A 17,969-nucleotide genomic window follows, 5' to 3' on the forward strand; every position below is an offset into this window, starting at 1 on the left:
GCCCAGTGTAGCACTCTAGAACACTCAAGAACTAGCTGTGTATAATATAGGCTACCTGGGATAATTTGCTAACCTACACCAGCGTCTTGAAGACAGAAAAATCTGGTTATGGCCCTCAAAACTGGGAAAGCACTATATCGAGAAGTAAGGAATTAAGAAGGTATCTGTTTCTTAAGAGGATTTTGTAAAACCAGGGTTTAGTGCGTATATTGTGTTAGGAAAAGCACTTGGATGCATACCGCAAATCCTAAAAATTCCCTGATGTACTCTGACTGCCTGTGTCTTCACTGAATCCCACAAGTGCATTAGGGAATGTGCTCGTTCCCTTTTCACTTCACAGAAACTGCAATTCACTGAGCAAACAAAAATTACCAAAGCCCTTGAAGGAATTGCATCAATACCATTTACTGTTCCAGGATGAATAAAAGAGTACTTCTGACCTCTGTCTTAAAAGGTGGCGAAAAGTTAGGGGAAAAGGACAGACATTAAAACTTGCAGAATTCCCCACTACTCAGCAAAACTTTACCTTCCAGACCTACGAAACAGCAGACTGATCATCTAAATCATCACAAGACTTCCCTTACTTTCTAACTCAGCAGTCACAGAATGACTATTAAACACACCTCTGGGAAACTTAAGGTTTATTGATGCATGTTTGATGTGCATTTTAAATCCACCTTGTGGTACATGTCCAGAATATTCAGTGACTGATGCATTTTGAAAAAATATCTTCATGACCAAGGTTTAGAGAGGCAGAGATTTGCTTCTCAGTGTGGTCAGTCAGAATCAGCAGCAACATCTTTTCCATTAGGGGCCTGAACCCTACTCTGGCTAAAGTGCACAGCTGCAGTTTCCCTCGGCCATCTTTTGATGACTGTAACTTAAAAAGGAAGAAGATAGCTGAAATGATGGGAAGAGTTTTTTTTTCCTGCCATGCAGGACCCACAAGTGACATATCATAGCAACTAAATATATGCATAAACCTAGATACATGTATATAGATTTAGAAGTGTCATAAAAATTATATATTTCATTTGAGTTTCAGATCAACACACTGCTTTGAGAATTAAACGCCGCTTTGGTTGTGCTGATACCTGAAGTGACAGTCAGCCTCCAGTCTCTATTTTCCTATTAGAAAGAGAATTTGTTAAGTGTTTTACGCTATTCTGAGGAGGATTACCGCATGGTTTGTGTGCCATCTGATATTTCAACCTTATTGTCTGTCTATAACTGAGATGTTATTCTCCATGATGAAAGTATACCTACAGATTATCAGTGTGACCAAAGTTAACTGTTACGCAAGGCAAGTATTGTTCCCTTTTTAATATATGTCATATACAGACAATGTCAACCCAAAAAAGATCGAAACAGAACAGATAACAAAACTTCTTTAAAGGAATGTTAACAAGCATCCTTTATATCCTGTTTATTATAACAGCCATAAATGTGGAGGAGCCTATGCACATTCCAAAACGTTCAGGCCATTGAAGGCTAAAGTCTCCTGGCCTCAAGAGCTGAACCATTAGAAAAAATGTAAGAAGAAAAACATGCCTGGATGCCAGAAACAGTGGCAATGTGGATCCAAAGTGTTTGAGTCTAACACAGGATGCTTTCTATCAGCCGCAGATATATTATGTTAGCAATGCTTCATAGTTTTCCACTGTCTCACAAAATACAGACATCCAGACTCACAGTAAAATACGTAAACGTCAAAATATCCAATAGCACAGAGCTCTAGCTTTTTGCTAACCTCTTTCCTAACCTCTCCTGTCTTCACTTAAATACTTATAAATTATAAGGAAAAAAGAACAAATAGTAGACAACAAACTTGTTATAGCAGCAGAAGAGAGTACACAGGTCTATCACCTTCATCATTCTTGAAATTCCAAGTTGATGAACAGCATCACAACTTGGCACTACATGAATATTATTCATCAGCCCATACTAAAATTGGATTGTCCGTGACTCGTGTTTTGTACCCTTTATGTCAAGTGAAGGAAAGAAGACTTGTCTTAAAACAGATGATGCTTTTGAGTGTTGCTATGGGCACATTTGATAATAAGCATGTCAAAATGGGTCAAATTCTTGAATGCTGTCAGCAACATTTAAAGTTATAGGAGTTTACTGACCTACTAGAGTAAGGAGCAAAAACATTTCTGTATTTCCTCCCCAAAGGGGTGAAAATAAAAACACTAAGAATATGTATAATTTTCACTAGTGTTCTTCTAATACCAGGAACAGTTTTTGAGAAAGTGGTGAATGAAAAATTGCATGTTTAGTGAAATATGAAAGCTATCGTAATGCAAAAGTTTCAGAAAAATGAATTAATGGTGCAGAATGACAAGGAAAAAAAGTGAATACATGATACTATAAAGTATGTACAAATGTTTTTACATGTAAATCATCTGAATGTGAGAACTGAGCACCTTTTATAAGTCTGATAAAAGACAGAATAAGGAAGTTCTGGCGTATAACAGTATTTTATGATTGTTCTGCCTATTGTCATCTCTTGAATGTCAGCCCTAAATCACACAATGAACTTCTTCCAGGAGTCAGATTCCAAGTCATGCTTGTAGCTCTACATCATCAGCTAACATTTCTAAATTAGTTTTCAAGGTAAAATGTATGTATGAAGAATGTATACAGCTGTAGAGACTGATGAGGCAGAAGCTAGAAATATCAGAAGCTAGCAATGAATGAAGTGTTGAAGTGTTTATTTTGCTCAAGGCAAAAGAAATACTGAAAAAAACTGTTCAGCAAAACTTTTGAGCATATTACAATTTCAGCAATGTTACTGACTTATGCTACTTCAAAATTTGGTAAAGTTGAATTTACTGAAGGATGATGAACTTTTATTCTGGATGACTTTGAGCATTATTCAAGGATCTACCTATGAGGAGAACACTTTTAATTTCTCTTGTTATTTTGTAAATAATCCTCCTCTTTTTTTTTTTTTTTTTTTATGAAGATTTTTATGGATGAAGTATTTACCAGAAGGCTCTGAGAACAGCAACTAGACTGAGCTAATGCCAAAATAATTAGTGAACATAAGGATATCAGAAGTTGTGTTCTCTTTTTTTTTTTTTTTTTTTTTTTTTTTCCTCTGGAAGGTTCTTTGGCTTATTTCTTAGTCATAGTTGAAAAAACTGTGTGCTTCCTTGTTTCACTGGGTTACTTTCAGTGAATACAGCAGAAAAGAGCAGAGGCTTTTCGCTGTGTCTGTAAAAAAATGTACGTACTATTTTCTCAATAATACATTTAACCTAGACGACAAAGCAGCTAATTGTTTTTAAACTGTACCAGATTATCTCTTGATTGTAACATAATTCAGTTACACATCAGAGATACACATCATGTTAAGTACTTCATTAGCTCCCCAATTTCCCTTCTTTCTAAGTTTACTAATAATTTAATGAAAATAATTTTTGAAGTATTTTAGAGTATCTAGGTGGATGTTTCACAAGGATTGTTTTCCAGATGGCTGCCTGACCTAGTAAAAACTAAGTACTCAAGTGGTTCTCAACCTTATTCCACTTCATAAGTGATCAGAAATTGGAGAGTCAGTGCAGGAGAAGCAAGGAATGGGCAGAGCTTTGGCTTCATTTTGGTTCTTGTCATGATCAACAATGCAAATGGGACAAACATTATCTCATGCAAAACAGATAGTGATCTTAGCAGCACCCACAGGCAGCTATGGCTCCCATAATATTTGTTGCTATGGAGCCAGGGAGAAACAGAGAGGGAGATGTGCTTTGGAGATGTTGTGTCTGCCAGATGAAATTTGTCTGTGATTTTTACAGGACAGAAGGTAGTTCAGTAGGTACAACTGTGGTCATGCAGATGTGTTTCTGGCACGCATAGCTTCCGTAAAAACTTTGAAACTAGGGTTTATTATTTCATTGCTGCTGTCTGGAGAGTTGGTTTCTGAGAGAGTAAACAGAAACAGATACGGACCTAGCAATTACATTTAGAATAAGACAAGTACATCAGAGGGCTGCAGCTGAAAGCTGAGAATGTTTAAAGTCTTGACCAATGAAAGTGAGTGAAATCTGGAGAGATGACTCTGAGATGTGACACTAGGAGCCAAAAGATGTCAGAAAAACTGAGAAATGCAATCAAGAATAGCTAAAAGATATAAACATGAGAAGTCAACAAATTCTGAGAATGGGCACTGGGGAATGTAGCAGATATTTGAAGATAAAAGGAGATGCTGAGGGAAGAGAACCCATTGGGAAATTAAATATTATAGGCAGTACACTGGGGAAAGTTACTCCAATGTGAGTAATTAAAATGTTGAATTTACATTTATAAAATAATTCAGGATAAATATGTAGCTAGACATGGGGAAGAGGCCTTCCTGATCAACTGGGTTTACATCCATTCTGTCATCAAGCACTGCAGTAAGTAGCCAGATTCATCCTTCTTTGACAGTCTGATTTTGAATATATTTTTCTAGAGTAAAGATATAAAATTTAAGAAATATGATTTCTAATTTAACTTGTAAGGAAAAATGTGCTGTTAGTTGGACAGATCATCAACCTACTTCTGGCTGTTTCTTCTCATTGCTGCCGTTCATCTCTGTATGATCTTACTCAGCAGATCCGAATCCTAAAAGTTTCATTCACTTCAATCTCCTTCTTATCAAATTTTTCGGATCTACTCCTTGGCTTTTAACCTCTTTTTGCACTCAACTCCAGTTTCTTCTCTGTTTTATCTGCATTTACTGGATTCAGGCACCATAGGTCTGGCTGCACATACCTGAGCTCCTCGTCATCTGCATTCCTCTTCTCTTTGATTCTTAACCAGTTTTTTCACGTTTCTGGTGTATGCTCTTATCTCTCTCAAATAGAATTCCCTCTGTCTTCCATGTTTTCTTCCATTGTTAATTTTTCTTAATTGTATTTGCCTTGATCAAGTAAAATTGAATCTTCCTTGTCCCTAACCCCTTCTTGTGATTTTAGTGATTCTTCTCTCTTACAGTTTTCCTTTCTTTCATCTTCTTTACTAGTTTTCTAGTTCTCATTAGTAAATATCTACAGGTACTCTCCCTCAACTCCAGCTCTTTTATCTCCAATTTTTCTTTCAATGCCATTTATTTCCTATTCTGTGTTTTAGTTCTTGTCACATCTATATTTGCTCATTATAATCACTCAGATAATTCCTTTTCTGTAATCATAAAATCATAGAATCATGGAATCTTTTGAGTTGGAAGGGATCTTTAAAGGTCATCTAGTCCAAATTCCCTGCAATAAGCAGGGACATTGTCATGGTTTCATGATTTTTCATTATCGGTATTCCACATCATAACATCATGCAATGCACTGGGGGTTTGACTGCTGATGCTCAAGTTCCGGGTGCCTGTCCAGCGGAGAAGAGCAGCTACGTTTCCCCAGGGGGCTTTGCGGTCAGCGAGGAGATATAACTCCCGGCAAGGTCACCTGATGCTCTCTTCTTTGCCTGCGCTTCTCTGCCTGCGCTTCTCGCCTGCGCTTCTCTGCCTGCGCTTCTCATCTCAGCGTTGTGGTAAGGAGAGAGAATGTGAAATTGATGGTGCCCCCAGTGCATTGCATGATGTTATGATGTGGAATACCGATAATGAAAAATCATGAAACCATGACAGACATCTACCGCTAGATCAATACTCAGAGCCTAGTTAAGCCTGATCTTGAATATCTCCCAGGGATGGGGTTTTTGTCAATTCTCTGGGCAACCTCTTACAGTCTGTCACTACCCTAATCATAACAGACATTTTTCTTCTATCCAATTTGAATCTCCCCACTTTCAGTTTGAAATCACTTTCCCTTGCCCTGCTGAAGAGTCTGTTCCCTTCTTTCTTACGGCCCCTCTTTAAAGGCTGGTCAGGTCTCCTTGGTGCCTTTTCTTCTTCAGGTTAAAGACCCCCCTCTCAGCCTGTCCTCATAAGGCAGATGTTCCATCCCTTGGATCATTTTGTGGCTCTTGTCTGGACATGCTCCAACAGATCCATATCTCTTCTGTTCTGAAGACTCCACATCTGGATGCAGTACTCCAGATGAGGCCTCACCATTGCAGAGTAGAGGGGCAGGATCACCTCCCTCAACACACTGACCAAGTTTCTTTTCATGCAGCGCAGGATACTGTTGGCTTTCTGGCCTGTGAAGGTACATTGCTGGCTCATGTTCAGCTTACCATCTCACTTACCATCCACCATTACCCCCAGGTCAACAGCAGGACTGTTCTCCATCCTTACATCCTGCAGCTTGTACTGATAGAGGGGGTTGCTTTGACCCAAGTTTAAGATCTTGCACTGGTATCTGCTGTACCTCATGAAGTGCACCTGAGCTCACAGCTCAAACCTGTCTAGATCTAAATGGTATCCTGTCCTTCAGGTGCGTTGACTACTCCACACTGCTTGGTGTCATCGGAAACTTTCTGAACGTACACTTAATTCCACAGTCAGTGTCACTGATGACGATATTAAAGATAATCAGTCCCAGTACTGTCCCCTGAGGGACACTATTCATCACTGATCTCCATCCAGACATTTTGCCATTGACTGCCATTAATTAAACAGTTATCAAAAGCAAAAGAGAGATAGTAAAATATAAGGTACTTAGATGGGATAGAAAATAAATGTCAGTGAATGTAAAATCTCTGACAATTTCATAAGCCACATAAAAATACGCCTGGAAATTACCAATTGAGACATTGGTAACACAATTGTGAAAATTCTTATAAGAACAAAGAGCATCCACATCCTCACTTCCACATTCCTGGTGCCTGATTTCGTGGTATATATTTCTTGTAGAAAAGGGTGCCCACATTTTTGCATGTCAAACAAAATAAACGAATTTAGCCTGAGGCAGATGCCCAATATGAAAAAAAATCAACTCATACAATTTATGTTTAGTAACCCTGTAAGTAACTGAAAGCAAAGCCTTGTAATGGAAAGTGTTGAGCAATCTTGTTAAAAGGCATTCAATGTGAAAAGCTCAAATAATAAATTTTTCTTAAAGTAACTGTGGCTATCCTTCAGCTCTCCAATTGCAGGCTAATTTCACAGTCATTATGAATAAAGTTCAATGGCAACAATTTTAAGAGCAGAATGTGTATTTATAAGTAGATCGGGGGATAACTATGTTAAAAGTAATGCTTTTTCATCTTTCTGGTGTTGGAAGAATACAAATTTTTTAAGGATTCAAAATACAGATATTACCTTTCTTTTATTTTATTTTACTTTTTTTTTTTTTAAAGAGTAAAAATGTGTATTTTATATGATGACCCACTACTAGACTCCTAAGAGAACAAAATTATTCATGAAGTACCACTCTAGAAGATGGGAAAAAAGAATTATTTCAGATAACATACATAGATTACAGATTATGCAAATTCTAGATATGACCAAGAAAATTCTAAGCTATCTTCTCTCATGCAGCAGAATCTGGAGAGGTTGCAGGAACCATCTAAAATGTTTGAACTACATTGCTACACTAATCAAGAGAGGAATGGCTTCTTCCCATTTTCCAAGTAGGGAGAAGATATGATCTTTGTGTTTTTCAGGGCAATGGATATGAATATAAGACACTAAAATTTCTTGTAATATTTTTATCTTACCTAAATTGTGTTCTATGTCTTCTGGTTTACTGCTCTGAAAAAAATAATTTTTCTTGCTATTTCTTGCTGTTCTCACCTCGCTGTAACAATGTTCACTTGTAAAACGCATAAATTATACAATCTTAATGGCAAAAATGTCTGTATTTTCTGCAAAGATCAAACTGGAAAATGTATTTTTTGACAGTTTTCTGTTTAAAACAACAACAACAACACCACCACAATGTGTAGGCAATCAGATGATCCTAGTAAAACCTTTGCAACATTCATCAAAGACAGTGTTCAAAGTTTCTTGCCCTTGCTTTCAATAAATTGCATATTGCTCTTATCTTGCATACTGACTCTCATTCTTTACTGTTGCTTTAAGGTCAGCCCATGGAAGTGTACAGACTCACAACTGCCAGAGATAATCACAAATGTCTAATGTAAAAAGCACACAATTTTAAGTATGAATGTAACAGATTGTCCATTTTTGGCACATGGATTTTTTGCTACATCCAGCTCCACTATCTACGGGGAGAGTCAGAAACCTGATCTCAGGAATCCCAGAGGTCCCACATATCATCACATAATTAAAACCAAGTGAGACCAAATGATTGGATGAAAACCATCCATATAAAACCTCCCAAATGAAATTATTGAGTAAATCTGAATTTGTGAGCACTGAAAAATTTACAGCTCTTTCTGTCTTCGGTGCAGTGCATCGATTAGTGCATAGATTCCAAATAATTAGAAATTCTTCATGGCTTCATAAGGATATACCTACACTGAACCCTGATGTTTTGTACATTCTTAACATAACTAGCTAGATCGCTGAACTATATATTGCTTGCATTATATATTCTTTGTAAGCTGTTGTACAATTTTCCTAAATGTGCTACACTCAGTGGGGTAAAGCTAACGAGAACATGACATTAACATACCTGTATATTTTCTTAATATGCTAGAATTTTGTCACATTAATAGAATCTAAACTCTCAAAGAGCATCAGCAGAACTCCTTGGTTCTAAAGCATATCCTAGTATCATGAACTCATCAAAGGAATTCACAGCTCTTCAAATTATCATACTGTGGGACAAAGAACCAGGTTCAAAATCTTGTACTCAATCTGTAAGATACACAGTGAATATAAGGATAAGACAATTTACAGGTTTCTTTTCAACAACACTAATCAAGAAAACCAAATTCTGACTGAAGGTTCTTGAGGATCAGTCTATAAAGTATAGTATATAGTATATCAGTATAGAGTGAGCTACAATAAAGACAAAATTCACTGACAAAATTCATCTCCAGAAGGAGAAAGCCCCATTATATACAGTTTATTTTTCCCCCTTACTGAAAATGTAGAGTAACAGACCTACTTAAAATAATATTATTAGCCAAAATTATCAATTTCTCTTCCACTTAAAAGCTAACACATTTCAGATGGTTAGATAGTTATTTTGGGTTTGTACTGGGGGGTATTCACATGAATGCTGCAAAGCCAAAATAAAAAAGAATGAGAAAAAACTTAACTACCTAGAAAAATAAGGTTAAATTACATTGACTATTGCTAACATATATAAGTATTGTAAATAGCTCAAGCATTACTCAGATGTCAGACCATCAATACATCTATTGGACTCACAGATTATCTAAAAGTCTGTCCTTGACAATTTTACTCACAGTAGAGCTCTTATTATTATTTCTTCATTTATGATTCTTTTGCCTTCCCCACATGGATCACTCAATGATTGTAAATAAAAGAACTAGACAGATGCACAGTAAAATGAACTTTTGAATATTCGACGCCAAAACCTTCTAGGGTATTGAAGTGGGTACTAACAACTGAAAATTTTTCTGAGATCTAGAAAATAGAATAATGGTCAAGATAATTGTATGTTTTCCCTTAATTAATATCATCAGATGAGCTATAAAGTATATGTTATTTACAGGAACTTAGAGACCTTTGTATTGTTGTATATTTGTAAAATACTTTTCTTAATGAATAGTGAAACATTACAGTTTGTAAAAAAAAAAAAATATATATAATATATTATATATATATAATATATATAATAATAATAATAATATATATATAATTATATATATATATATAATATATATATATTATTCTTGGAGTTCAGAACCACTGCTGTTGAAGAACAGTAGGAATAAAATTTCCCCTTTTCCATACTGCAATTTTGCAAATAATAATTATAATAACAATCAAACAAGCAAACCAACCTATAGGTTAAATTTTCAGTATCTAACAAGAGTAGTAGGATGCAAAGAGTCACCAACAGAATGGTAGTAAACAGAAATAAAGGAGTCTAACAAAACTATACTAGAATTGGAATTGCCACTTCAAATAACTCAGAAATATTCTTCACTCTTGGTGAGTAAAAAAGCAACAGAAAACAAGTCTGGTTTAATTCTTTGCTGTTCATAAAAACAAATAATACTAAGATTTGGAAATGGCTAAGTGATCATTTTGCTTTGTGACTGTGCAGTATAAAGACAGTAGACAGTCAAAGGGACAAGAAATCTAATTAGTGAATGCTACTTTGAAAAGGTTAAAAACTATGATAAGTTATTTCTATTACTGAATACTAGAAGGGAAAATTCCTAATCAGCAACACTTGAAGTAAAAAAGTTTAAGAATTTGTTCCCTTTTTGAAGTATTTGGGGGTTTACTGTTATTACTACTACTACTGTTGTAAAATAAATAACTGTTGTAGAGGCTTTTGTTTGCTTACTTGTTTATTTTAAGAAACCTGTCATTGGTACATTGACCTTTCAATTCAAATTGCACACAAGATGCAAGTTTAGTCAATCTTGACAGAAAGATTTATGCTAGCAGATATCCATTCTTAAAGATTTTGCTGATAGGAAAGAAAGTTAATTATATTTCTATCGTGCTATAATACTGGAACTTCTCTTTGGTTGATCTTATTGTAAATCACAATCAGCTTCTGATACTCAAAATGCAAATTGACGTTTACTACAGTTAAGTGTTCAAGCAGTAATGACACTTACAAAGAAAGTGAAGCATCAAAAGAAAAGAAGCACTCTAATAACAGTGATTAAGGATCTTATAAAACTGGCTTTGGCATAATAAAACACTGTTCTTGAATGTTTGGAAAAGCTGGAATGAAAAGTAAAAATGCATAGTGTTATCACTTGTGATATATTTTTAAATCTATAGCTAATACTGCTGACTTGCTTTATATCTAACATTGAATTATATAACTGGTTATTATAAGAAAAATATTGCCTGTTCCCCTGAAATGTAACAGAGTTATGAACAATCAACATACACTTCTTATCTCTATATCAGAGCAGTAGTCTTTGCACTTTTTTCTTTTGTCAAATGCAAACAAATATAAACAAATGTATACTTTTTGTTTTCTGTCAGCTTTTCATTAAAATTTTCAAATTTGCCATGGACATTAAAGTACCTATTTTAAACTAAAATCATTTCTTAATAATTAACTTTAATAGGTATTTCAAATTTCTGGATTTTTAAAAATCCCTGCCTCAGTCTCTATATGGCTTTGAAGAGATGAGTAATATTTAATCTCATCATTCACACTATGGCTAAGGATTTGTTTCACTATCATCCATGTGGCAAAAAGATTGCATCTGTTGATAAAATTCCAGTTGCACTGACAATGTTTGCACTTCCTATTCTTAATGTAATTCTTAACTGCTGGAAGACCAGATAAGCTAGAATTAAATATGGCATCAATAAAAAGGAAATGGGGAGCAAGGCAGTAGCCTAGAGTTTGTTTGAGCTCTTGTGAAGAGAACTGAACACAATTTAACTTTGCTTCAGTACTAATCTGGAAAGAAGTCTAGAGTAAATGTTTCCCAAGATTCTAATTAGAAAATAAAAAATGGAAGCAATGGAGGTCGTTGTTGAAAAATAATTTGTATCTGCTTTCAAACTAAAGTATGCTTAAATGGCTAATTAGAAGATCCAAATAAACACTTCTAGAGTAAAAAGCCTTTCCCTCCTGTAGACACATTGCTCAGGGATGTCTTTAATGCTGACTGCTCATCAGGGAGTTTGCATTTGAACAGTTAGATAATTAAAAATCTGTCTAAATATCCCTCATTTTTATTATGTTTAGGTTTTGATTAGCTTTAATTCTCATTTTTGTTTTTCATATTTATATTTATTTCCCACAAAACTCTCCTCTCTGTATTTCTACAAATTTGTAGCCAGGCAAATATCGCAATGACATACAAACATTTCTTTAAATTTAAAAGAACAATTTTCTTTAATCCCATTATGCTTTTTTAAATTTTTAAACAACTATTTTTTTTTAGTCTTACACAGATTTTCCTTAATAGGTTTTTTACAGAGGTATGGGCGTTTATATATATACATAGATATGCACTTCTTTTAGTTTTAGTTTTTTTTTTTTTTTTTTTTTTTTTGTTTCGTATTATAACCATCCCCATTTTATTTGGCATCAGGAATAGTATAAAAAAACTATATATTAGAATTAAACAGAACAAATTGTGTAAGACGTGTCAAAACAGCCTAATTGATACTGTGCTTCTTCAAACTATACATATGTTGCTTAGACTGCTTCTGAAATAATAAAAAAGAAACATTTGTGAAATCAGGATTGGTGTTTATACAATTGTGTCTAAAGTTATTGAACAATGTCTCTGTAATGAGTACAGTTTCTCTACCGCAGTCCTTGGCACCTAACTCAGTGAATCAAAAGAAGTGGGAAAACTAAACTAATTCTTAAATATTTAAATAATTCTATTTCTCTAATTTTTGTTTTTGAGTTATTTAATAAAGTGATGTTTTTCCTGGATGTGATTATTTATACAATTCAATTTTAGCCATCCAAATTTCTTTCAGCATGACTAACAAAGGGGCTCATCGAACAGCCAGTGGTCCCCTTATGAACAGATGGCACAAACTGATTCTGTAAGCATCAGACCACCCATTAAACTCTGCTAACACTGCAGGGTTAATTCTGCATCCGTCCCTGTAGAATATTACTTCTCAATGCACTGATTTAACTGTGCATAAAAAAAACCTGAAAGCAACTGAAGGGGAGGTGACTCTCTCTTCCTTTGATGACCTGGGTTTCAGATATGCTAAAAACTATATCATTCACTGGTAGAAGTGAAGAATTCAGTCTGATCTAAAAACTTAAGGAGATCTGTAGGTAACATTCTATTAAAGGCTCAAAGAAATATACCATCCACGCAGAGGAGAAAAGATTAGTGTTAACCAGTGTGCTTGGTCTCCTACTTATTTTCCAGTAGAGAAGACAGACCTATGGCATTAAGAGGAAATACAAAACTGTAGAGCCCACTGCCAAGGTTTGTGAATAGAAAATGAAATCAGTGCTTGCACACTGGCTGTTTTATTTATTTTTTTCTGCACGCCTCTGCCCTTTGAGTTACATGTTTTTTCTGAGTGATCATTTATTTCTACAATACTGCCTGTATAAAATCCTACTGTGAGGAAAACGATCCACAGTAAGTTAATCAGGCACATAACACTGCAGTTACACTATGACCCTGTCTGCTTTTCCACCTTGTCAAAAGTGATTTAAAATTTCATCTTACAATTACTAGTAGTTGAGCTTGATTTCCTTGCAGAAGCTTTATTCACATCTGGTTGTTTCCGAAAGTGAGTAGATAAATAAATATTTGTTTAATGCTTCCTTGTCATATGGATTAACTTTCAAACTGACAAGCTCTTTAGCACTCATGATCTGGATTTTAGAATTTATTGCCAAAAATATATCAAAACATTGACTAGTTCTTATCTAACGCTACTTCCTCACACTCATATATATTGGCTTTAGCTTCATATTCTTTATATATTTTGAAATAAGATTTTTTATCAAATAGTATATTGGCTAGTCAAAACATCATCTACATAGGAGGCTCCAAAAAATAACACTTCCTACTTATTTCTATGGAAATTATAACAAAGAGTACAATATCAGAGTTTGATAGAGCAAATTCTCAGCTACAAAACTACTTTTCTATACAGTCAACCCCATTAGTGACGCATTTTCATTTATGATGAAAAAGAGCCTGCATGACACACTCATAAAAATCTGCACCAGCAGAGATGATTCACTGTTTCACAGGTGTTATGACACTGTCATTGCTAGGAAAATGTTGCCCATGCAGCCTGTCTTTCATTGGCCCAAAGAGATGAAAGACAGAAGGCACCAAATCCAGACTGTATACTGAGTATGTTAGGAAAGTCCAGCCAAGGCTGGCAATGTGCTTCATGGTCTTGAAGCTGGAACAGGGCCTGGCTTCATTAAGTTTCAGGAGAAAATTTTTCTTCTCTGGTTTGATTGCAAGTTTGAGTCTTCAGTTTAGATAACACTGTGATATAGTGGTCAGAGCTGATGGTTTGGCCAACTTCCAGGAAGTCTGGAAGGATCAGCCCTTTCCTAACTCAGAAGACAGTGCACATCACTTTACCCACTGAAGACTGCATCTTGAAGTATTTCTTTAATGGGGAATTCATATATTATCACAATGGAATGCCATTTTGACTCTGGCTTAGAGTGACAACACCATGTCTCCTCACCAGTAACGAAGAGATCCAGGAAACTGTCACCTTCAGCATTGTGCTGGTTCAATAGTCCCTTACAAACTAGTATAGGGTGTTCCTATTTCTGTGTGAACATCTGTGGGAGACCCACCTGCTACAAACTTCGTAATAATCCAGTGTTGCCACTATTGTTTCCAAATCATTGAAGAAAATCTTCAACTCAGCTTCCTGGTTGTAATCCACACACTCAGATAAATTAGTTGATCAAGAAGCTCTTCATTGCATGATGTGAAAGCTGCATGTGTCTGTCTGGAACATGGCTTGTATTTCACAGTGCTATCACCACCACTGAAACCCACCACCCACTGCCTCACTGTACTCAAATCTACTGTTTGGTCTCCATAAATGTTCAGTAAGCGTTGATTTTTTTTCTGCATGGAGAAATTCAGTGACACACCTTTGCTTCACTTGCACTTCCACGTCAGATACCATTTGTCAGACAGCCCCTCAGCTACCATTTGTTGCACGACAACAAAAAGTAATGGAACATTTGTGGTGGCATGGTAGTAGAGGCAACGCCTATCCATCTGCCTCTGATGTCATGGGCAAACAAAATAAAATGTGAGGCATTACTTTATATGAGCAGACTTTATAAAATGAAAAATTATGGCATGTGAAAGGAGTAGACTGTATTTTAGGGAACTTTCACAGAATATGTTTCCTACTTTGGCACATATGCCATTGAATTCCAGGCAATCTATATAAATGTGATTGAAATTACAAATGTTTTAAAGAAATATTTCTTCAGAGAAGTGAATATGAACAGAGAGAATAAAGAAATTTTTAACACACTGAATAGAAACTGATTCTCATATAGGTGACAATGAGAGTACCCTCAAGAGCAGACAGAGTGCTTGATTTTATAGTCATTTCTAAATGAAGGAAATCACGTGCAGAAAGTCAGATGCAACTCTAGCCTAAGATGTTTATTACAGAAATTAATTTATGTAATCAGCCTGAAAGAATATACTGAAGAGAATGTTTCCACGGTCTTAGTGAGGCCAAGTGGGAACAACTTCCAGGAGAAAGCTTTCTCCTAGTACTAAGTGATTATGGAAGGGCTTCTTACATGAAAAAATCAGACCACATTAATAAAAGTATAGCATCTTTTTCAGGGGGCACATAGTCTGTAGGCACCCAGGCCACTATTATCTATATCAAAAAGGTTATTGGGGCCACGTTGCCATTTGCTCACAGCCTGGTTACCTGAGTGTTGTTTGTATATATAGGAAAGGAAGATTACAACAGTACTGTATTCCCAGACCCTATCCTGTTCCAAAACTGAGACACAGCTGCAATGCCTTCAGTCCAAAGGACATCATAGCACATTCTTCTGTTTCTCTTAATGGTTATTACCCTCAAGAAAGCTTTTAGGTATAAGTCTAATTATCAAAAGAATTCAACATACTGCATTAACAGTCACCAGTTTGCAACATGAAGATAACATGCATACTGGCACACACCTTCTGACCACAGTGTCACTGGTTGTCCTGGTGTGAATGTCTTTGCATTGTCACTATTGAACAGTTTTGAATGTTTAGAAATCTTCTTTATTTGTATGAGTAAGACAGTCCCTCTGAATTTCAATTAACAGGATAACTATGTGGATTTGTTGAATCCAGCTGAAGTCTTCGCTCCAAATAAATGCTTCTTTATATAGAATAGATTAGATTGAATATGAAGTTTCTACACATACTCTCTTGGAAGGATTAATATAATTACACACATTACATCTTGTATGAGATGTTAATTGTATTGTTTCTCTCCAGTACTTGATCAAGATGAACAAAGAACCACAAAGAGCATTTCACTGAATGCCCACCTTGTGTACATTTTCCTTGCTACGTCCTGTATTAGGGCACTTAACTCAAAGCTCAGGTTGATTTCAATACTGCAAATCCACATTCCAATTCCACAAAAACACATCTAGGCAAGTCCAGAGGTCTAGGTAGTTCAGAAGCACTCTTGAAAGCACATGGACAACTATTTAGTAACAATGTAGAAATAAGTCTGAGTGATAGGAAATCAGAGACTAACTTTTGAAGCCAGAATCCTCAAGGTATTTTAGCACAATATTCATAATTCTGCTTTCTCTCTCTTTTTTTTTTTTTTTTTAAACACATTTTCTAAAAACTAAACTGTGTAAACTTCAACAACTCAGATGTTTTTCAGAAGTATAATTTTACCACAGAACGCCAGCAAGGTAATATACAGCTGATATAATGAGAAGGTTTTATTTACCTTTATAAAACACAGATTATAGAAGCACCTATCTAGATGTAGTAGCCTTTTTTTTTAAAAAAAAAAAAAAAAGTTTACTATGGTAATCATGAAACTCAAATTAAACTAATGAAATCCATTACCACTACTCATAATGTCAATACTGCATGAAATTTGAAATCTAAATACCCTGCACAACAAGTAATTCTGTCTAATTTTCATTTATTACCTCCCTAAACACTCATAAAGATAAGCAATAGATGAGATAACATATCTAATCCTTCTCCCTCATCAAAATGCACTGTAAAAACATTTTGAGTTCAAATTACATCTCTAGACTATGTTCTTACTGATATATAGGGAATACATAAGAGGCCAACAGCCTCACTTTCACAACTGAAACCAACAACAAAAAAACTGGATATGCCACTGGAGAAGAAAGATGAAAGATCCTGCTGCTAACAAGCTGCTGATTCTATGTCTCATTTGAATGTTATTCCTGATGTCTAAATTTATCTCTAGGATGTATTTGGAATCATCAACAGGTAACAGGAGTGGGCTGTTCTCCAGAATTTTTGAGCTGCTAGGATGAAAGCTACAGGTCAGAAAAATGATAGAGCATGCTTTCAGCATTTTAAAATGAAAAAAAAAAAATCCTGAGCCTGTGATTAGACATATTGCTAAATATACAGAAGTGAGCTTCTGCACTGTTATGTACATGTATATGCATAAAACTATGGGAAATGTTAAAGCATTTTCAGAAAGTTCAATTCATTTTTTGCTTCTCCTAGAAACTGCATATAAGGATAGTAGTCTCCTCATAATGTTTTATTGGTGGAAACTTTACATCATTACAGACATTAATATTAATCAGGCTAAGAGCACACTGCAGTTTTTTTAGAGCTACGTCTAATGTATAGCGTGCTGTTATGCAACAGCAGAAATGAGGTATTAGATTACCATGCTCCACTCCCAGAGTGGTGAAATTCTGATAGAAATGAAAGGCAGTAACCTATTTTAGATCAGGATAGGAACAGGTACAAGTGGTGCATTTGCAGAATTGCTTTTGCTTTGTGAAACACAGCCCTACTAAGTCTCTCTTGCTTTTCTCTGTTCATTAATGTAGCCCCCTGTATTCCACTATTATCTCTTTTCAAACGTGTCAGATGCATCTTCCAAAGTTTAATTCTCCGTATTGTTTGCAACCAGCCTCCCATCTTTCACACACGGGCACAGACCCTTATGCTAATTGAAAAAAAATGTACTCTTAAGAGTCATTGATGTCAAAATTCCAAAGGCAGTCTTAGATTTGCATTTTTACCAAATACGCCATTTCATTTATAAGAGAGAACCGGTACCTTCATGCATCAATACCAGCTTGATTATGTATTCAGACAAGAAAATTTGAATTTGAGCACTAAATACATAGACTAACATTCAGTTGAGTTTGCTAGTTTGCTATAACAATAGATTGCTTTACTGGTGAAAAGTTACCTCACATTTTACAATTGAAAGGGGCATAAAATTCATCCATGAAATACCGAACTAGCTCGAAACTGTCATT

At 35.4% G+C, this 17,969-nt stretch overlaps 1 protein-coding gene across 2 annotated transcripts in view; it reads left to right on the forward strand.

The window, feature by feature from the left end:
- LOC146545228 (uncharacterized) overlaps positions 1-17,969 on the forward strand; it is a 72,232-nt gene that overhangs the window by 48,094 nt on the left and 6,169 nt on the right. The gene's annotated exons all lie outside the window — the stretch shown is intronic.

The sequence above is a fragment of the Meleagris gallopavo genome, chromosome 1, assembly GCF_905368555.1.
Source record: "Meleagris gallopavo chromosome 1, MGAL_WU_HG_1.1, whole genome shotgun sequence".
In the NCBI taxonomy this organism is placed as follows: Eukaryota; Metazoa; Chordata; class Aves; order Galliformes; family Phasianidae; genus Meleagris; species Meleagris gallopavo.